At 42.5% G+C, this 22,280-nt stretch overlaps 1 non-coding gene across 1 annotated transcript; it reads right to left on the reverse strand.

Moving 5' to 3' along the window:
- Positions 1-21,571: 21,571 nt before the first annotated feature.
- On the reverse strand, positions 21,572-21,644 carry Trnag-ccc (transfer RNA glycine (anticodon CCC)). Its single transcript has one exon. It is a non-coding gene; the product is annotated as a tRNA-Gly (tRNA).
- Between the last annotated feature and the right edge of the window lie 636 nt (positions 21,645-22,280).

The raw sequence follows: 22,280 nt of genomic DNA on the forward strand, positions 1-22,280 counted from the left end.
GGCATTCAACCACTGAGCCACACCCCCTGCTTTGTTATTTTTAAATTTTTTAATTTAGAGACAGAGTCTCACTGAGTTGTTTAGTGCCTCACTGTTGCTGAGGCTGGCTTTGAACTCACGATCCTCTTGCCTCATCCTCCTGAGCTGCTGGGATTACAAGTGTGTGCCACCACACCTAGCAAGTCTTTATCGTTTTTTTAAAAAAATTATATATATATTTGTTGATGGACCTTTATTTTATTCATTTATTTATATGTGGTGCTGAGACTCAAACTCAGTGCCTCACACATACTAGACAAGCGTTCTACCACTGAGCCACAACCCCAGCCCTCCCCCCTTTATTCTTTTTCTTTCTTTCTTTTTCTTTTTCTTTTTCTTTTTTTTTTTTTGTACTTGGGATTGTACTCAGGGGCACTCAACCACTGAGCCACATCCCCAGGCCTATTTTGTATTTTATTTAGAGACAGGGTCTTGCTGAATTGCTTAGCGCCTCACTTTTGCTGAGGCTGGCTTTGAACTCACGATGCTCTTGCCTCATCCTCCCAAACCGCTGGGATTACAGGCATACGCCACCACATCTAGCCCCTGCCTTTATTCTTAATAAAATAATATCTAACAATTATTGAGAGCTCTTACCTTTGCTGAGCAATGTTCTATGGTCCTCCAGGCTTATCTGTGAGGTGACTCTGATTATTCTCTGCTAGGAGGAAGCTGAGAGTCAGGTGAAATGACTTGCCTGGGGCATCCAGCCAGTCACTGGAATTGCTGGGAATTGGAGGCCAAAAGTCAGTGACTTTAACCATAATGGACTCTGCACTTCTGATGATGTCTCCAGGTCACCCAGCAAGGTCTGTGGGATTGAGGAGGGACCTCCCAAATGAGGGTCCTGGGAAAATGGCTGAGAAATAAGGACCTTCTAAGAAGCTTCTCTCCAGCTAGAATTTCTTCTGTGAAGAAAAGGATGAGATCTTCTGAGCTTGTTCTGAGGCTCCTGTTACCTGAGACCCCTTTCTGCAGCCCCCACCCTTCTGCTTAGATAAAGGGCCTATTCATCAGCCTCCCCAGAGCTGGATCTGGAACCTGGGCCTGGCATCAGCCAGAAGTTTGTCCTCAGCCATGTTTCCCTCCTCTGGCCTGCCTTCCTGCCTCTCCCTGTGGACTTGACACCTGGTATCTCTTTCCTGTGTCCCTGAGCCCAGGGCTTGTGAGGCCCAGGCAGGCACAGTATCACTTTCTTCCTAAACTGTCCCTGAAGCAGGAACAATTTTGCATGCTGCCTGCCCTCGTTGTCAGCACACACTTCCAAGGGTTCCTGTGAAATTCAGGCGCCAGTAAACACCCAAAGAGGAAGAAACAGGCCAAATAATGAGCCTGCAATTGCATCAGAATTGACGCACTCCATGCCTTTTCCCCCACCTCAGTCTCCAGAGGAGCCCAGTGGGGCCAGGCCCAAACCCTCTCCCCTTCATTTGGCCTAGGCAAGAGGCTAAAGCTGGGGTGAAGGGGCTATGCTGAGGAGGTGACATAGACTCCAGCTGTACCCTCCTTGGTCTCAAAGGTAACTTGCCGACACATCTAAAAGCTAGAGAAAAGGCAAAGATGGGGTAGCCTGAGGAAAGACTCCAAAAGCATTGAGGGTTTTTGGAGTGTCAGCCAGGTGCCAGGCTCCTTACACTTGTAACAATAATAACAATAATGATATCTGACACACAGGCACTTGATCTATGATCAAAAGTTGCCGCCATTTTCTTTTTTCCTTTTTTTTATTTTTTTTAACCCAGGGTTACTTTGCCACTAAATATCCCCAGCCCTTTTTATTTTGAGACAGAGTCTTACTAAGTTGTTTAGGGTATCACTAGGTGTTGCTGAAGCTGATCTGGAACTTGTAATTCTCCTGCCTCAGCCTCCTGAATCGCTGGATTTACAGGTGTGCTCCATTGTGCCCAAAGGCAGCTGCCATTTTATTGTATGATGGCCCTATATGATTTACATGCATTATCCTACTGAATTCTGGCAACACTCTTATAAATTAACAAGATTACAATTACTCTTTTACGAGTTAGGGAACTGAGACTGAGAGGGGTTAAAGTTCAGAATCAACCCAGGTCACTCAGCTGGGCATTGGAGAGTCTGGGTTAGGAACCAGGTCTATTTGGTCTTTGCTTCATCCTATGTGTTAATTATGTGATCTTTTCAAGAAAAATAGAGAGTTATTATTGCTTTGGCTTACAGATGGGGAAACTGTGACCTCAGGCAAGTCTATTCACTTTCCTGAGCCTGAGTATAAATCTCAACACTATTATTGATGACCTCATGCTGAACTCTGGGGGGCTCAAGAGTACTCCTAACTCCAGGAGTCTTCCAAGAGTCCCTTGAAATGCAGTTTGGGTTTCACATGGCTCCCCCTCCCCAGGAGGTGATAGAACTAGCCCCTGCCTAAGTGCTGATCATCTGGCTTTGATCATCTGTTCACCCAGCTTTGCCCCTGGACTGCCAGTTTCTGTGGACCCCTCTGGCTATTCTTTTAGCTCTGTATCTGGTAGGGCCTAGCTCAGAGGACAGGTTGTTTGAATTGGGGGGAAAATGGATCCCAGGAGGAGCTGCGATTTGATCCTAGGTCTGTTGGTTCCAAGAGTCATTTCCACTCCCTCCCTCTGCCGTAGCCCCCCCCCAGCCTGGTGAGGCCTAGGTACACAAGCTGAAGAGCAAAGAGTCAAGGCAGCAGGTCAGAAGGTTTAGAATCTTTCCCCTGCCCTCCCCTTTCCTTGTCCAGAAGCCAAGGAGAATTATGAAAACTCAACTGCCCTGTACCAGTCTCAGCCCCAAGTTAAGGAATGCAAAAGGTGAGGAGTTGCCATGGTAACGGCAGTGCCAGGTATGTTGGTGGGTACTTAGCTTGTGAAGCATCACAGGAAGGCCTGCCCAGTGCCTGTCTGAGGGTTTACATTTCTGGCGACAAGGCAGTGGCATTTCATTTGTTCTCCTTAATGGGACAATATGGGAGACTTGCTTTTCATTGCCTCCATTTTTTTCTAAGTAGAAAGGAAGGAAAAAAATCATGCTTTTTTCCTTCCCACCCACTCAGAGAAGTGCTGGAAAACACCAGCATTCCCTTCCGAGGCTCTGCTGCAGCTGGTCATGAAACCCCATCATCACTTAAATTGCTCCATTTTAAAGGTTTGTGAAAACTGCACTAAATTGATTTTTCCCATATCACTTCTATCTGTTATTCTGTGGTCTCTCGTCAGTGCTGCATTTTCTCAGAGCAGGGAAGCAAGTCTGTAAGGAAAGTCTTTGCTAGTCTGGGAGCCAAAAAATAAAGAGGATTTTAGAAAGTACCAAATTCTTGTCTTTCTTTTACTTACTCATGCACTTATGTATTTATTTTTACCCTGGGTCTGTTGAAAAGGATTTGGCTCACAGATTCTAAACTCAATTTAGCTTCAGGCCTTAATCACTGCGGGAGCAGAGAATCTTATAATCACAGGGATGGAAAGAATCTTAGAAGTCATCTGGTTCAGAGACCCTCCAACTTTTAGATATTATCAATAGTTAAAAGTTTAAAAAATAAGAAGGGAGACAAAGATACAGTTGCCAGCTTTTAGTCTAGCCAAACAAGAACATCAAAAGCTGCAACTAACTTGTTTCACATTTTATTTATTTATTTTGGTACTGGAGATTGAACCGGAGGACCCTTAACCACTAAGCCACATCCTTAGCCCCCCACTTTTTAATTTATATAATTTTTTTTAGTTGTAGGTGGACACAATATCTTTATTGCTTCAACCCCAGCCCCCCAGCCCTTTTTATTTTTTATTTGAGACAGGATCTCCCTAAGTGGCTTAGGGCCTCACTAAGTTGCTGAGGCTGGCCTCAAACTTGCTGTCCTCCTTCTTCAACCTTTCAAGTCCCTGGGATTAGAGGCCTGGGCCACACACCTAGCTTGTTTCACATTTTAATATCAAAGGGTAGGAAGGATACATACTTTCAAAATACAATACTGTTCCTTAAACCATATAAATTTAGCACACATAAATTCACCTCTTAATCATTTATTTAGCATACTTTTCCACGCACTAGCATCAGTCTGAAGGTGGACATTTGAGAAGTAGTAAACTCTGGTTTACTGTTCTTACCAGTATTTCTTGGGGATGATGTCTTGGTCTCTGCTTGGATACTTCTGATAACTAGGGTGCTTGCCACTCTTCCTCTTAGGTTGATTCAAGCTGTTATTTATTCTTTTACTTTTTTTAGCACCAGGGATTGAACCCAGGGACACTTAACCACTGGGCCACATCCCTAGCCCTTTTTAGTATTTTCTTTAGAGACAGGGTCTTGCTGAGTTACTAAGTACCTCATTAAGTCAATGAGGCTGGCTTTGAACTCAAGATCCTCCTGCCTCAGCCTCCTAAGTGATTAGGATTACAAGTGCGGGCCACACCCACTTTTATTTATTGTGTGTGTGTGTGGGTGTTGCCAGGGATGGAACCCAGGGCCTTGCACATGCTTGGCAAGCACTCTATCTCTGAGCTACATCCCCAGCTGTTACAACTCTGAGCCCTTCCCTTGTCTACCCTTATTCAAGTGGTGGGATGTCCCTCCTACACATTTCCTCACCTCTCCTGCAGTTACCACTTTTATGTATTAATCTCAGGTGTTGTAATTCCCAGCTGACACATCATCAATATCAACTTCTTGAAGGCAAGATCTATGGCTGTTTACTGTTGAATCCTGGGACCCATCACATGGCAGAAACTCATCAATAATTGTTGACCAAAGGAATGAATGTTCATGCACTGGGCTAATGACATCATGACCATGAAAATAACGAACATTTGTTTCATGTGTACTGTATGCTAAGCATTTTATGTGATTTTGATTAGGAATAGGATTTTATGCCAGGGCATTTGGAATAAGAGTAAAATTATAATTGATGAGGTATGTTTTAAAAGGAAGTTTCCCTGGGAATTTATCCTATAGAATTCCCTTCAAAGTGCTCTAAGATGTATGTGCAAAAATGTCTACTGCAGGGCTGGGGTTGTGGGTCGGTGGTGGAATGCTTGCCTAGCACATGTGGGGCCCAGGGTTTGATCCTCAGCATCACATATAAATAAATAAAATAAAGGTATTGTGTCCACCTACAATTTAAAAAAATATTTTAAAAAATGTCTATTGCAGTATTGCTTCTAATAGGAAAAAACTGGAAATAACCCAAATAATTATCAAGAGGGAACCTGTTAAGTAAATTATAGTTTGGCCATACCATGTAGGCAGCATTTAAAAAGAACAAGTTATATCTAAATGTACTGATATGAAAAGCTGTCCAAGAAATATCATTAAGGAAAACAACCCTACTTCTGTTAATCATACATACTCACCCCAATATACAGAAAAAAACACAAACATACAGAAAAAAAAATCTGGAGAGACAATACAAATCATTAATAGTAGTTCTTTCTCTGTATAGATTTGCAAGGGACTTTTACTTTATTATAAAGTATCCATTTCTAATTAAAAAATAAGCTGGATGTGGAGCCGGGTGCGGTGGTGCACGCCTATAATCCCAGCGCCAACCTCAGCAACCGCAAGGAGCTAAGCAACTCAGTGAGACCCTGTCTCTAAATAAAATACAAAATAGGGCTGGGGATGTGGCTCAGTGGTTGAGTGCCCCTGAGTTCAATTCCTAGTACCCCTCCCCCCTGGGTACTAGGGATGTGGTGGGTAGGGCAAGCTTGTAATCCCAGTGATTTCAGAGGCTGAGGCAGGAGGATAGCAAGTGCAAAGCCAGCCCCCACAATTTAGTGAGACCATGTCTCAAAATAAATAAATAAAAAGGATGCTCAGTGGTTAAGTGCCCCTGGGTTCAATCCCTGGTACCAACAAACAAATAAATAAATATAAAACCATTCTTCTTAGACTTTTTTAAAAATAGTTTTATTAAAGTATAATTTACACACCATTAAATGCATATATCATTTTTCAGTGGTGGTGTGGGGATGATTTTAAAAATCATGAATAGAAGCTTTCTGACATTGAAGTTAACCTAGTCTCTTGTCTGTCTACCCCTCTGTTTCCCTCCTCACACTGGGTCCCTTCCCAGGACCAGTATCTATAGTGATGTAGAAGACTCTTCTTCCTTACCTGGGCCTTTAAAAGGAGATTTTACCTGGATGACTCCTGAGGTTCTTGCAGATATGAATTCAGGTGAGTTGGTAGTCCTAGTTTTCATCCTATGGAAACTTGTTTTTAGGGAGGAAGGATCTGGTAATCTTATTCTCATTACATGAAAATGGCTTATGAGGCCCAGTTTATTTTTCTCTCTTGTGATGTTTGAATTTTAATAAAAGATGAACTGCCAGTTTGGCTTTAATCAAGAAGGAAAACGTCCAAGTTTGCATTTTCTACACATATAAACTTGAGGACAGGATAGGGAATATGTTTGGGGGAGGGTAAGGCAATCTTTTCAGCATCCTTGAAAACATAGCAGTAGTCAAATTAGGATCACTGATATGATTGGTAATGGGGTCCAGGAAGTTATCACTAAAGGAAATGGGACCCACTGTTGGGGAGAAAATCAAGCTTCTGACCATAGCACTGGACAGAATTAAGAAAGCTCTGCACCATGGGGGAAGGAATCGTCTCAAATTTACAATGTGACCTTGATTGCCCCACTTAACCTGGTGCTTTGAGGTCTCAGTGTGTAGAAACATTATCTGGTCAGAGAGCATATATTAAACATTTATACAGGCCCAGATAATCTAAGTCACTCTGCAAGAGTGTCTATAATGAAGAGTTTACACTCTTAAACCAACATCCAGAACACAAGTAGATTGTAACCACATTCTCATTAGAAGCCAACCCATAGTGGTTGAGGGTGTGGGGCGTGGAAAAATACTCTTTGAGGTCTGAGTTCCGCTGAAAAAATATCTGTTGAGTTCAAATCCTCCTGGCTTTATCATATACTAGCGAGGTGACTTTGGTCATGTGGATTGCTGTTACTGTTTCCCTACAGAATAGGGATAATAATATAAAACAGGGATAGTATTACCTCCTGGAATTGTGAAAATTAGTTAACATAAAGTGATCAGAACATCTCCTGGTACATAGTAAATGCTTAATAAATGTGAGCTGTGAGCATTATTACTTCTTAATCCCTTGTTGTAGGGGAATTTGCTGCCTCAGTTCCAACAGGGCTAGCTTCAGTTACTAATAAATTATTTGATATTTTTCTCCTGCCATACAGAGAAATTGAGTTGCAAGGTATCAGGATATGCTGTGAACTAAACCTAAGAAGCTGACTGTTAGTTCTCGGGACTGCCTTGGGCAGATCCCCGCCCCCTAGAGCCTCAGTTGCCCCATCTGTAAGATGAAACCAGGAGGCTGAGCCGAGTTCCTCAACTTTTCCCTCTTCCAATCCTTATCAGTTTCTGAAGTCGTTTTTTCTTCCTTTGGTCAAAATCCAGTTTCACCTTATGGTGGTGGAGATGGGTATCCTTATTGATTGCCAATGGCCCCTGGGATGTATCTGGAAGGAGGCCACAGCCTTCTAGTCCTCTCAGGCCCACACCCTGCTTCAGCCAAAGTTTTCCAGCTCCATCTGGCACCAGGAGAGGGAACTCTGGCTGGCCGGAGACCCCTACCCGCAGCGAGCCTAGATATCTCCTGGAATTCACAGCTTCTTCACCTCCCGGCTGGGCTCCTGCAAAGTGCGTCGCGCAGGGGAGTCTTGGGGGTCTAGGAGGCAGCTGAGAGCAGGCTGCCCGCGGTCGGCGTGGGACTCCTAGAGGCTTCCTGCGCAAGCTGATTGGCAAGGCTAGGAGTAGTGGGTGACGAGAGCTCTCAGCCAGCTGGAACCGGCGCCCTGCCCCCTAAGCCCTGGTCCCTGTAAAAGAGGGCTGTAAAATTCCGGAAGAGAGATTAGAGTCAGGGGATGGGTGGGGCGGTGAATCAGTACATTCCTCCTTCTGCCCCGCCCCTTCTCCTCCTGGGTTATCACTCTTGAGAGGGTTGGGCCCTCTCACGGCCTTCTCCTGACCCATCCATTGGCAGGGGCCAGACGAGCTCAATAGTGGTAGGCGGGAACCTCCCATGCTCATCTGAACTTTGTAAAGCCCGGATCATTTATTTTGCAGTTTATGACCCCATTTGGTTTTAGTTGTTACTTCCAACTGAGGTGTGGTGTTTTTTTTTTTTTTTTTTTTTGGTGTTTGTTTTTTTTTTTTTTTTTTTTTTTTGTACTGGGGATTAAACCCGGGGAACTTCACCACTGAGCTCCAGCCCCGTCGTCAAAATTTTACTTTGAGGCTGGGCACCGTGGTGCATGCCTGTAATCCCAGCGATTTGAGAGGCTAAGGCAGGAGGATTGCAATTCGAAACCAGCCTTAGCAATGTAGTGAGGCCTTAAACAACTTAGCAACACCCTGTTTCAAAATTAAAAATAAAAAGGGCTGGGGACTTAGCTCAGTGGTAAAGCTCCCTGGATCAACCCCCAGTACAAAATTTTTTGAGACAAGGTTTTGCAAAGTTGCTGAGGCTGGCCTCAAATTTGCTAACATCCTGCCTCAACCTTCTGAGTCTCTGAAATTACAGACCTGCACCAGTCTCTGGGCCCAACTGAGTCCTTTTCATAAGAGTACTTCATAAGTGTCAGTGTATTCCTTAGTAGCTCTGGCTTATTGAGCAGTCCCTTACTATGAGGCAGGGTCTATTGCTCTTCTCTTCCTGATTTTTTTTTTTTTTTTTTTTTTTTAGTATTAGAGGCAAGGAATCATAAAGCCCAATGAGGATAGGTAAATGCCTCAAGGTCACCAAGTGGCAGAGCCAGAAATAACCCCAGCTCTGTTGGTCGCATACATTTCCCACCACACCCTGTCATTTCCTTTACTTAGGTCATTGAAAGGCAAGACTTGTTTGTTAGGGGGTAGGAAAGTAACTTTTATGGACCACCTTCCACTGTGCCAGCTACTCTAAATATACTTTTTTTTGGGGGGGAGGATACTGGGATTGAACTCAGAGGCACATTACTACTGAATTACCTCCCCATTTGGTTTCTCTAAGTTGTTGAATCTGGTCTCAAATTTGAGATGAGGCTAACTTCCAACTTTTGATTCCCCTGGCTCACCCTCCAGAGTGGCTAGGATTACAGGCTGTAGATTAATGCCTGGACCACACCCATATTTCTTTTCATTCTCCTCAACACGCCCCCCCATTGGGGATTGAACCCAGGATCTTCTACCATTGAGCCACATTCCCAGCTCCCCTTTTAAGATCAGTCTGTCTATCTATCTATGTATTTATTTATTTATTTTGCAGTGCTGAGGATCAAACTCAGGGCCTCATGCATGCCAGGCAAATGCTCTACCACTGAGTCACATCCCCAGCCCCTATTTCTTTGGACAGAGTCTCACTAATTTGTGAGGCTGGCTTGAACTTGCAAACTTCCTGCTTCAGCTGCTGGAGTATCTGGGATTACGGGCATGTACCAGCATGCCTGGCAATCTCTAATGTCTTTACAGTGCTTGTCAGTTTACAACGAACTTTCAAGCTCATCATTTCAGAGCTATCATTCCATATGATAGAGGAGGACAGAGTTTTATTCATGAAGACATCTGTCCACTGTCACAAACCTAATACTAAGTAGCAGAGCTTATAGCTTTATATTTATTTATTTTTATATATGAGGTCTTGAAGTCCTGGGTTCAAGTGATCCTCCCGCCTCAGCTTCATGAATAGCTGGAAATATAAGTACATGCCACTGTGTGTAGGCTAGAGCCTGTTTTATTTTATTATTATTATTTTATTTTGGGGGTACCGGAGATTGAACTCAGGGTACTTGGCCACTGAGCCACATCCCCAGCCCTATGTTGTGTTTTATTTATAGACAGGGTCTCACTGAGTTGCTTAGGGCCTTGCTAAGTTGCTGAGGCTGGCTTTGAACTTGCAATCCTCCTGCCTCAGCCTCTCAAGCTGCTGGGATTACAGGCCTGTAATTTTAAAATGAACTCAACAGAACTAGTGATATCAAAGCTAATTCCATTTATTCATTCTACAGTAATGAATACCATTCTAATAGTTTTAATATTTAGCTAATACTTATTAAACACTTAACATGTGTCCATCACAGTGTTCCATGAATATGTACACTAACTCCTTCAGTTTTCAAAAACACATTTTATGAGATGGTCTTACCTTTTCCATTTTATAAATGGGGAAATTGAGACTCAGAGATATGAAGTACCTTTCCAAGGTTACATAGCAACTACATGGCAATGCAAGAATGCCAGATAAAACAGCATGGAGGCCCATCGTGGGAACTAGGCACCTGGGTTGTGTTTGAACATCTGGGCTTGCGTTTCTTTGCCATATCATCATTACTCTTTCTCCAACCCATGTATGTGGCAGGCCCACACAGCTCCTGCTCTCAAGGAGCTAACACTCTATAAAATCAGCCAAGGATGCTGCCAGTTTTGCCTCACAGGGACACTGGGAGGATTAATAAGCAAATGGCACTTGGAATGCTTCTGCAAAAGTCCTGGATAAACTCAGGGCACTTATGTATGAAATTCACTGCCAAGGGTGGATCATGATTTAATAAGGTGCCTGCAGCCCAGTTCCTGATTTGTTTGAGGTGTAGAGGAAGTAAAGCCAATTTCAGCCTTCTTTGGGAAACCATTTGTATGTCAGAAGCTAGGGCATCTCTCTGCTGGCCTGGGGATAAGGGAAAGTGGTAGTGTCACGTTGGTCAAAGGCCTTTCATTCTTAGAGATGTCTTTCCAACATCCCAGAAAGGTTTCCAGCGTACTCTGAGGAACACTGATAATTGACCCAAGTCATGAATTAACCTCATGATTATTTAGGCTCCACAGGTAGACAAACCTGGGCTGAATCTTGCTTCTGTTATTTCGTCTCTCTGAGCTTCCATTCCCTTTAAAATGGCATAATAATATTTTACTCATAGGGTTATTTTGAAGCATAAACTTGATAATATATTTAAAAACACCTTGCTTAGGGATTGGAATAGAGTGAATGCTTAATAAATGGCCATTATCATAGCCATTATTGTTATCCTTATGTTGTTATAGTATTTACTGATATTTTAGGGCTGGGCTAAGAGCCAGATGGAGGGAAGATTCATTCATTTGTTCTACAATCTAGTAGGTTGCCCTAAGTAGATGAGTCTAAGCAGGGGAAAATCATGAAAATAGGCATTTCAATATAGTATTATAAGTGGTCTGGCCAGGATTGCATAAGGTGTTTTGAGACTTTAAGAATCACTAAGAAGGAGATGCAGCAAAAGTTTTGGAGAGAAGGTTGTTCTCCATTTCCAATTTGATTCTAGGAAGTGGAAAAGACTACCTGCTGGAGGCAGGTAGAATGTAGGCACTAGCTGAGCCAGTGCTTCACCAGAGATCCTTGTTTCTGATCTGTAGTCCCTCTTGCTCCTCAAGGCCTTTCAACTCCCACACAGCCCTACCGGCCAGCCTTGCTCTAGAATACCCCCTCCTGGGCCACCTGCTGGTGGTAAACATTCCAAATTCTGATGCCGCTGAGTCATAAGGCCCTTCTTTTTAGCGCTAAGCTTTAATGGAAGCCTTCTGGTCAGGAGCAATGCCATAGATCCACCTCGTGAAGAACTAATAATGACTGACCACTGCTTTTCCCCTTAGGGCAGGATGAACATGTGTGTGGCAGTAAGGTGGGAGAGAAGACAGCCCAAGGGACAACTTCACTTCCTTCTAGAAAGGTGCTAGTTCTGGGCAACTGGGATTTCCAGGGTGGACAGAACTCCCCCGCCCCCAACTCTCCTGGCGGTGCCTCCCCTCTTCCTCCCAAGCCACCCTCCAAGGCCTTTCCTAGCTGCCATCTGGCAGTGGCCCGAACCAGTCTCTCAACTCAATGGTGACCACATTTTTCAAACCAAAACTCAGGACGCATGATTTGGCAAAGAATTTCTGGCCAGCTTCCAAGGCAAAAGGATAAAACCTTTCCACTGGAGAATCTCTAGAATGATCTACGTCATTAAATGGGACATTAGTTAGGTTGGAAACCTTGAAATGCAGGGTCTTTCTTCAATCAGGCACTTTTTCATATATTATTGTTACGTGAAGAGCCCAATGAAGTGGCTTATTTCCATTTAGTAGTGGAGAATACTTAGGAAATCACTTGGCCAAGCTTCTTCATCCTACAATCTGAATTTTGGTCAAGGAGAGTTCTTACTTCTGTGCTTATGGGTCTTGCTGGAGAAGGTGGGGGTTGGGGAGCAGCACAGAACTATCCTTCGAGAAGATGCGCACGCCATTTGAGGCCTCCAGGAAGGGCAGCCAAGAACTTAGCTGCCCCGGTTCTCACTTCTGAGTTGGAAATCCCCGAGCACAAGACTCGGTTGCCGCCCCGTCCCATCAACATCTGGCTCCGGGATGAGCGGCCCGGGAGCGGGAATCAGCACTACGACCATGGGGTCACCCGGCAGTCCTGGGTCCTTGACCCAGCCCAGGTGCGGATGGGCGGGTCACCCGCAGCCTGGGCTGGCGACTCTCTGGGTCACGCTTGCCCCCCCTCCCCGGTCACATGGACGCGCCTTCCGTCGCCAGGAGTGCGGAGCGGAACGAACCACGAGGAGGAGGAGCGGGGGAGGTGCTGAGGGCAGTAGGTCAGCGCCCCGCGGGGCAGGTGGGCGGGCCCAACTGCCTGCGAGCCAGCCGCCAGCCAGTCAGTGGCTCGGGGGGCGGGCCGGCGGCCGCGCGCGCCGCGCCCCGCAGCGCCCCCTGAGGGGCGGCGGCGGGAGCTGGTTCCGGCTGCGCGCGCAGCGGTGGTGGCGGCGGCGCGATCGGCCGGGCTGTAACCGTCGTCCGTCCGGGAGCGGCTAGAGCGGCAGCGGCGGTCGGGCACGGCGCGAGGCAACACCACAGGGCAGCGGCGGCAGCGGCGGCAGCAGGAGACGCAGCGGCGGCCGCAGCAGCAGCAGCAAGACGGACTCGTGGACACGCGCCGCCGCCGCCGCCGGGCCGGGCCGGGTGTCGCGCGCCGAGGCTGGGGGGGAGTCGTCGCCGCCGCCGCCACCGCTACCGCCGCCGCCGCCGCCGCCGAGGTGACTGAGGAGAGAGGCGCCTCCTCGCTCCCGCCGCCGCCGGACTTCAATGCCCAGTCCCCAGCTCGCCAGCGTGAGTGCGCCCCTCCCGGGCGGCCCCGCGTTGGGGCCTCGGGGAAGGGGAGGGCGGGAGGCGCCGCTGCCATTAGTGCAGGCCCGAGACACGTCCCCGGAAGGAGGGCCGGCCCGGGGGCGGGGAGCGCGGCCGGCAGCGTGGAGCGCGAGGGTGGGTGAGCGAGCCGGATCGTGTGTGTGGAAGAATGTGGGGCGTGTGTGCGCGGGGGGGAGAGCGCGTGTGTAGGGCGAGAGTGTGAGTGTCCTTGTGGGAGCGCCGGGAGGGGAGAGTGGGTGGGGGGAGAAAGTACGGGGCGAGTGAGCGTGGGGGAGAGCGTAGGGAGGCTGTGAGGGAGCGAGGGGAGCGTGTGGGCACCACGGGGGACACTGAGGGCAGAGGCGGCGTAGGGGAGAAGGTGAGTAGCAGATGGGGGAGTGTGTAAGGGTGTGCCTGCATTTGTCCACCGTGTGAGCAGGCATCCCGGACGCCCTTCCCCTTGGTCTTTGTGTGAGGTGCTAGTGAACCCTGGTGTCTTGGGTAAGGGAGTTCTCTCCAGGAGCTTCTTGTCCCTGGGTCTTTGCGTTCAAGTAAAGAGGACAAGGTTGGAGGCTTCTCCCAGTGACACTATGTTTTGTTTTGTTTTGTTTTTTCTTCTTAGAATGTGGCCTTTTATTTTCTTTCTATAATTTTTTTTGTCCATGTTTAGTGATATTGACACACATTTCTGGATTTGCAAGGATGTGGTTGCCATCCGGTCTTAGTCTGGGGACTCAGATGTCACCAACATACTTGACTCTTGCCCTAAAGCCTGCACTCTTGCCTGTATTCAGAAGCATAAACTTTTTTTTTTTTTTGTAAAGTTTGCTAATTTTTTCAGGTGAAAGGAATTTTATTGGTAGGTAAATTGAAACAGTATCTTTCGTGTTGTAACTCCTGTTCTTCTGGAGAAAAGTTCCTAAGAAATGACAATAGTACAACATTGATGAAGAAGAAACATAGGTTAATTTATTGTTTCCTGGAAGTTGTCAAGATACTTAAAGTGACTAGTTCTAGAATAAACATTCAGCAAAATGCTTGTCAATTTGGAGTCACCAACCCTCAACTGCTACTGGATTAGTACTTGGCACTTACTTGTTGCCATGTTATATGTATTACAGAGTAATTTCCGGCAGGAAGTGAATGAAGTTATGCCTTGTAAAGTGTGCACAAGGAAAGGAAGGACACAGAAGGACATATTGTCAGGTTTCAGAATCACTTGCTGACAAACCACTGGATTGGTGAAGATGCTAAGTTGTTTGCCAAGATTCTGATCTTGACTTTATTTATTTTTTGGGGTTGGGGGTACCTGGCATTGAACTCAGGGGCACTCAACCACTGAGCCACATCCCCAGTCCTATTTTGTATTTTTTTTAGAGATAGGGTCTTACTGAGTTGCTTAGGGCCTCGCTTTTGCCGGTGCTGGCTTTGAGCTTCTGTCTCAGCATCCTGAGCTGCTAGGATTACAGGTGGCAAGTGTGCCTGTCTTGATTTTTGAAGTTGCATATTGAATAAACTGATGATTGTGGTGGACTTCCTCCCAATCTGGTGTTGTAGAAATAGGGAACCCCCCCCTGCTGGGGATTGAATCCATAGGTGCTTTACCCTGTCCTTTTAAATTTTTTTTTTAAATTTTAATTTATGATCTTGCTAAGTTGCTGAGGCTGACTTAGAACTTGAGATCTTCCTGCCTCAGCCTTCTGAGGACTGGGTTTTCAGGATGTACTACTACCACAACGGGCAAATTTAGGGATTCTTTTTTTAAATATATATTTATTTTTTAGTTGTAGTTAGACACAATATCCCCATTTCATTTATTTATTTATTTTTAAAGAGGGAGAGGGAGAGAGAGAGAGAGAGAGAGAATTTTAATATTTATTTTTTAGTTATTGGCGGACACAACATCTTTGTTTTTCGTATGTGGTGCTGAGGATCGAACCCGGGCCGCACGCATGCCAGGCGAGCGCCCAACCACTTGAGCCACATCCCTAGCCCCTATTTCATTTATTTATATGAATACCCCCATTTCATTTATTTATATGTGGTGCTGAGGATTGAACCCAGGCCTCTGCATGTGCCAGGCAAGTACTCCATTGCTGAGCCACAATGCCAGCCCCAAATATAAGGATTCCTAATGAAGAGTGCCTTGATAGGGATTTCATATCTTAATACAATCATAGAAGATAATGTTATTTTTTTAATTTGGGAGTCTTTCAGTATGACAAGCAAAGAGTAAAGTTGTTCTTTTGACAATAGCCAGAATTAGAAGCAAAACCATTGGTATATAATTAGGTATAAATTTCATTATTGTGTTCTTTTTCTCAGTCACTAGTATTCTCTGCTTTCAGAAATAGTATTGTCACTGTTCAGGGATTAATTAATATTAAGTGCCTACTATGCTACAGGTGTTTTTTATGTGCTCTGATTTAATTCTCACAACCACAATAAAGGAGTTAGTTAACCTTCATTTGCATTGATTTGACATATTTTGAGTTGCTTCTGTTTGCCAAGCACTAGGAATTTGGTGTTGAGGTCCCATGGATTTATAGTGATGAGATAAAGAGAAACAGAATCAAAAGGTTGAGTAATTTGTCCCAGGTCACACAGATAATACATATGGAAGCTGGATTAAAAATTGAGGTATTTTTGATTCAAAAGTCCTGATATTTCTCTGTACCATACTTCCCTCTCAATAGATGGTCTCTGAGATTTCTTATCCACACAGTGACCTAGCAGCTTGTACAGATGAGATCTATAGAAGTTAATGGAGAAGGCTGAATAGCTGGAGGCACAGCAGTGGTTTTGGGAGATGCTGACTTCAGGCTCTTAGGGGCCTAAACTAGGCTTTTATGTGGGAGGCAGATTTGCCTTGAAACTCTTGGGGCCCCAGGGTGTGTGCTTTGAGACAGTTTTTATGAGGCACCTGGGATATGTCTGGGAGAGAGAAGTGTGATTAAAGAAATGCAGCAGCCCTTTATGTTTTTTTTTGCTGGGGAGGGGTGGGGGAGGAGTGTGTTGGGGCTAACAGTCAACTGGAAGTTGCCACTTTGTTTCTCTGTTGAGGTGTGTGTAGTACTTAAATTAGGAGATTGTAAAGATCTTGTGAGAAAATTCATGTGAAAGCACTTTGTTAGTTATAAATTAAATTACAGATGTTAAATATTACCATTAAGACTTTATGAAGGCAAAAATTTAACTGTCACATTTAGAGCTAGAAAAAACTGGGGTTTTAGAACACCTTTACAAATGAAAAATAGTTTAGAACTGCTGAACCTGGTATTTTCTGACTCAGAACAGGGAGTCAGACCACTCCTTCTGTGATTCAGTCAAGTAATATTTAATATGAATGAACCAAGTTTATAGGCAGAAACGGTTTACAAAATCACTGAACTTTGATGGCAGTAGGGAAGAGTATGTTTGAATGCTTTTGCTTATAACAGTTTTAGATAGTCAGAAAGTCCTCTGTAGTGTATGTATGTACACACTCACACATACACACACACACACACATAATTTACTTGAAAAAAGTTGTGAACAAGATAGTCATGTTCTACCACTGAACAATATCCCTGAGCTCCTTTCTTCAACTTTTTCTTCATTTTTCCTTTAAAGGTAGTATTTCCTTATGTAGTAATTATAGGCCACTTTATAAATTTGAGACAGAAAGTTGAAATTCAGTAGGGATTTAGTTCGCAGAGTTTGTACTTGTTCCTTTTTGTTGGAATGTGAGTTGGTAATCAATGAACACTCTAGAAAAAGCATTCACAAATAAGATTTAGAGGAACAGTACATAAGTTTTCAGCTGTTGCTCTTGGAAGAGTGAAACTTGTTAAAGTAAAACCTACGGGTTTTTCTTTTTGTTTATTTGTTTTCCCTTCAGGTTATAGAACTTGTTGAATAGGATTGGGATGTTTAAAAATTTTGAATAACTGGAAATCAGAGTCCATAGTTTTAAAATGGTGTAATTTAAGTTATGTTTAATGAACAGGGTAGTGGTGGAGATCTAGTGGCCTTGGGATACTTGTAAAGTCCAACATTAAAGTTTAGGGCTTTAGGTTTCAACATTCATTTTTTTTTTTTTTTAATAGCAGATCGCATCTTATTTAAAACTCAGTAATTTTGTGAGTAAGGGGTATTCTTTCAGCTTTACATATTTAAGGAAATTGGTTTATAGATTGCTGAATCCCAAGTTTTAAAATCTAGGTTAAAGGGTATTTGTAAGTAAATGATAGTGGGTAAAAATATTTTTTTTCCTCTTGAAGCTTAAAGTTTTTAAATTGCTGTAGAGAACCATGGATGCCGCCTATTACAATTGCTTTGAGAAATGGTGACTTGAATATGTTAATCTGGAATACTAGAGTCTTTTCTTCATTTTCAGCCTCAGAACTATTATGTATAGAAGTGTTTGGTAGCTTCCTCCAATTATTTGTTTTATCCATTGAAACACATTCTCTAGTTCATTCGACTTCCTAGTTACTCTCTTGGGACTTGATGCCTTATAGGATTGCTTGGTGTAGAGCTGAAGTGGATGTTATATGTAAATCTTTTGTTTCTTGGAGTTATAGAACTCTAGGCTGAACCAGAAAATGTCATCACCCTAACACTTTCATGAAAGAAACTGTATACAATACTCTAGGCTCTGTCTACTTTCCACAGGTCCCCATGATGAAGTTATCAGGATGCAGGTGAGAAAATAAGCCTTCTGTATGTCCTAAGTTAGTTTTCCCTGCACTGTAATTGACAGATAATACACACACACAGAACACATGCACGGTGTGTGTGTGTGTGTGTGTGTGTGTGTGTGTGTGTGTCCTCGTGCATAATGAGGAGGGATAGGGATTGAATCTAGAGGCTTACCTCTGAGCTATATCCCCAGTCCTTTTTTCTTTTGGTACCAGGGATTGAACCCAGAGATGCTTAACCACTGAGTTCTTTTTTGTATTTTATTTAGAGACACAGGGGGGTCTCACTGAGTTGTTTAGAGCCTTGCTAAGTTGCTGAGGCTGGCTTTGAACTTGTGATCCTCCTGCCTCAGCTTCTCGAGCCACTGGGATAACAGGTGTGTGCGGACTACCTGGCCCCAGTTCTTTTTGTAATTTTTATTTTGAGATAGAGTCTCACTAAATTGCAGAGGCTGACCTGGAACCTGGAATCCTCCTGCCTCATCCTCTTGAGTCACTGGGATTATAGATGTACACCACTGTGTCTAGTTGCCTATATTTTTATTCAACTTGAATACATGTATTTTTTGTTTATATGTACCAGTTTTCTCATTGATAGGTTCTGTTAACAGCATCAACTCCTATTTAAGTGGCCTGAGAACTAAATTTCATTATTTGAATATAAATTTATATTGTACTGTGTTGGTTTTTTAAACTTGAATTTCAAGATGAGGATTTTCTGTGATTCTTTGCTAGTTGAGCCCGGTTTGAAAAAATATTTTGAGCATTAGAACAGTCTTTACCTTTAGAGAAGTGGTGTATTTAATTCCTTTCATAGTATTTTTGGGTTGAAATTTCATTCTTCTCAGAAAATATTAATTCTTTTGGCATAAAATGCACACATGATATTTGTTTTATCAGATCACAAAAATTACTTTATATTTTTATTTCTGCAGTGGTCAGAAATGTTGGCTCTTAGTTAATGTATCATTTGACATGAATTCAAACTCACAATCAAGTCTGCTTTCTTCCATTGTTCTCGAAAAGTAAGATTTGAGCATCTTCTTTTCCCACTGTTTACTAGAAACATTAGCCAGGTTGAACTACCACTGTATTTGTAAATTTGGTGTGTATACATATTTGATATTTGTTGTTAGTAGCAAAGAAAATTGATAACATTTTCTACGATCCATTACTTGTGAAAAGCCTATGGTAAGGGAAAAGAGTGCCTGGTTGTACAGAAGGATATGAGTCATCAGTAGGATTTGTCAGCAAATTGAGAAGGATGTGATAGAGAAACAATATAGTGACATTCTTCATTCCAGATGTGTGGTCACAAACAAGCTTTCTTTTGGTTATTAGTTGAAATTATGCAGATTTGAATCTTTTTGGGTGAAAAGCATGGAAAATATAAGTTCACCTTTGTTTTTCTAACGAGAGTTCCTCAACCAGTAAGATTTAGTTAAACTTATTTATGTTCTCTCTAGAAAAAATAATTCAACTATCAGGATTTATTAAGTTGAGAATGTTTTGTTATGCTTTTTGGTAATTATGGGCCTTCTCAAATCAGAAGAATCAATACCATTACAGCAGTATTTCCTCTTTTTTTCTTGACTGCTATTCTGCTTTAAAATTTTTAAGAGCTTTTAGTGCATTTGAATTGAGATGAAATTCTTTGCCTGGTTAAGGACTCTCCAGAATTATCTAACCAAAATGCCTTACTCCTTTCTCAAGTCATACTATATCATGGTCTTTTACTGTTCCTACCAGTTCTGTAAGAAAAGTTTTGCCTTTTTTCTCAGAAGACTTAATCCTATTTCATTCTTTTTATGCTTGCTTTCTCGTTTCAAAGTATGTAGCATTAATATGAGGACTTAAATCGCATCAAATATTTTTCACCCACATTGACTCTTCTAGGAGTTTAATCCTGGGTAGTGTTTGTATGGTATGTACATAGAATTGCAAATGCCTGTTCAAAGGTTGGATCTGCTACTGGGTTTGGTGGCACAGCCTTTAATTCCAGCTACTGTTCCCAAGGCTGAAGCAGAAGGATTCCAAGTTCAAGGCCAGCCTGGACAGTTTAGTGAGAGCCTGTCTCAAAATAAACGAAAAGGGTTGGTTCAGTAGTAGAGTGTGCCCCTGGGTTCAGTCTCTAGTACCCAAAATAAAAATTTTAAAAAGTATTTTTTTTCTGCATTTTTGTATCGTTCCAAGGTGGTGGTTAATAGTATTTGGAGAAAAGAGGACAAGACAGATTGAATTTTGCATTATTTAATTGGAAAGAAAAGCAAGTTCATCATGAATCTATGTTGAACTAAGCTAGTGAGAGAATAATAGTAGCCTCTTGACCTGACATGATGGAAATATTTCACCATTTTTACTTTACTGTAATTTATATATAATTGCAACATTTACTTTCTTTGTGTGGTTTTTAGAGGTTGTGAATGTTAACTGTGTTATGTGAAAATAAAATTTGTGTCATTATCTACAGTCAGTGAATGGAAAGCATATTTAAAAGACCACCAACAGCATACACAGAGAGATAGCTGTGAAGTATAATGTGAATCAAGCAAGCTTAGGAGAGGAAGTGAAGTGCAATTTACCCAGTTTTAGGGGAAATTTAGACCAAAATGCTCTAATAAGCAGAAAAACTGGGGCTCAAACAAAAGAATTTATGCTGACAAGATGTATGTTGGAATGTTCTATGCTATATCCTGTATATGAGAGTTTCTGTCTCCCCTGGACAAAATGTATTGTGTCAGTACGTTGGACAAAATGGGAAATGAGAGTGTTAAGCTAATCCATAAACTGCTAAATTCTGGAGCATGGTATATTTAAAATAATGCTAACAATATTATGGAAGTTTTTGCTTTGCATGCTGCTTCTGTGCTCTAGGTTATTTTGAAAGGTAATTTAAATAACCTTTCCCAAGTATCTATTTTGCAATCTCGGGGAACTTGCAGCTGTTACAGTCATTCTAACTGTCCTGATATAGCCCAGAAAACATTTCACAGTGGTGTTGACAGGCTGAATCCAGGTGTCCTTTTGGATTTTTATTACTGAATTTGCTTTATTACAATTGAGGTTACAAATTTTAAATATATTTATTTAGTAATGAAATCAGTTCAGTGAGTAGTTCTTAGTTTAATGTATGTAGAGAGATGTAGAAACCATGAAAATGATTTAAGACTTAAAATGTTCTCCAGGAGAATTGCTAAACCTTTTGCGATTAAACATAGAAGGACGGAAGGAAGAGGGAAAACGAATGTTGGAGTTTAGTTTTATGGAAAAGCAACTTAATTGGAGGTAGTTCTTATTGGTACAAGAAGGTTACCGCATTTGTTTAGAAAAAGAATGTCCTTATCTTTATAATAAAAAGGCTTGGGAGCCTTAAAATGCTCATTAAAGTTGTTTTAAACATAAAGCCCATAGAAAAGAGAGCCTTGATATCTTTGCCTAGAAATGAAAGTATGGATGAATAAAATCTATTTAATGCAATATTAAGACAGTAATTGAAAAGTTAGATTAATGCCCAATATTAGGATTATGATGTTAGGGTTTTTTAAAAAATATTTTTAGTTGTAGATGGACATAATACCTTTATTTTATTTGCATGTGTGCACCCAGTGCCTCACATGTGCTAGGCAAGTGCTCTGCCACTGAGCTACAACCCCAGCCCCAGATATTAGGGTTTTTAGTTTTTTTTTGTTTGTTTGTTTGTTGTTGTTTTGGTAGTAGTACTGGGGATTGAACCCAGGGCCTTGTGCATGGGAGGCAAGCACTCTACCAACTGAGCTATATTCCCAGCCATTTTTAATATTTTTAACCAGTATAGTTTTATTAATTTTTTTTTAGTAGTTGATAGACCTTTATTTATATGTGGTGCTGAGAATTGAACCCAGTGCCTCACACATGCCAGGCAAGTGCGCTACTGCTGAGCCCCAGCCCCAAACAGTATAATTTAAAAAAAAAAAAAAAAAAAAAAAAAAAAAGTTTTAGAAAACCTGAAAATTGACAATAGTGCCACTTAGCCATTTAAATTTTATTTATGGAAGTAAAAATGACATTTTTGGACAAGAGATTCATCTGGAGAATTGCTAATCTTAGAGGAAAAATGAGGTACAAAATTGAAAAGTAAATATTTTCAAGTCATTTAATATAATTTTTATAGTTATTTGTTGAGGTAGAAATAACTTGAAAAGGACAACTGCTAATCATCAGGGTACATACAAATTTGAAAACCACTCCCTTTTCATTTGGGTGGGAACAGGGCCCCACAGGACTTCAGTAAATAACTGTCACTGTTTTCAGAAGCAGGTGTGATTGTTGGTTAATTGCTTTTCTTTCCTTTCTGAGTGGCAGGACATGTATCTTCTGCTGATACTGAATGTTAAAAGATATTTTCCTGCCATCAAGGTCAAATTTCTTTTTATGGAACTGA

Source organism: Callospermophilus lateralis, chromosome 7 (assembly GCF_048772815.1).
Source record: "Callospermophilus lateralis isolate mCalLat2 chromosome 7, mCalLat2.hap1, whole genome shotgun sequence".
NCBI classification, from domain to species: domain Eukaryota; kingdom Metazoa; phylum Chordata; class Mammalia; order Rodentia; family Sciuridae; genus Callospermophilus; species Callospermophilus lateralis.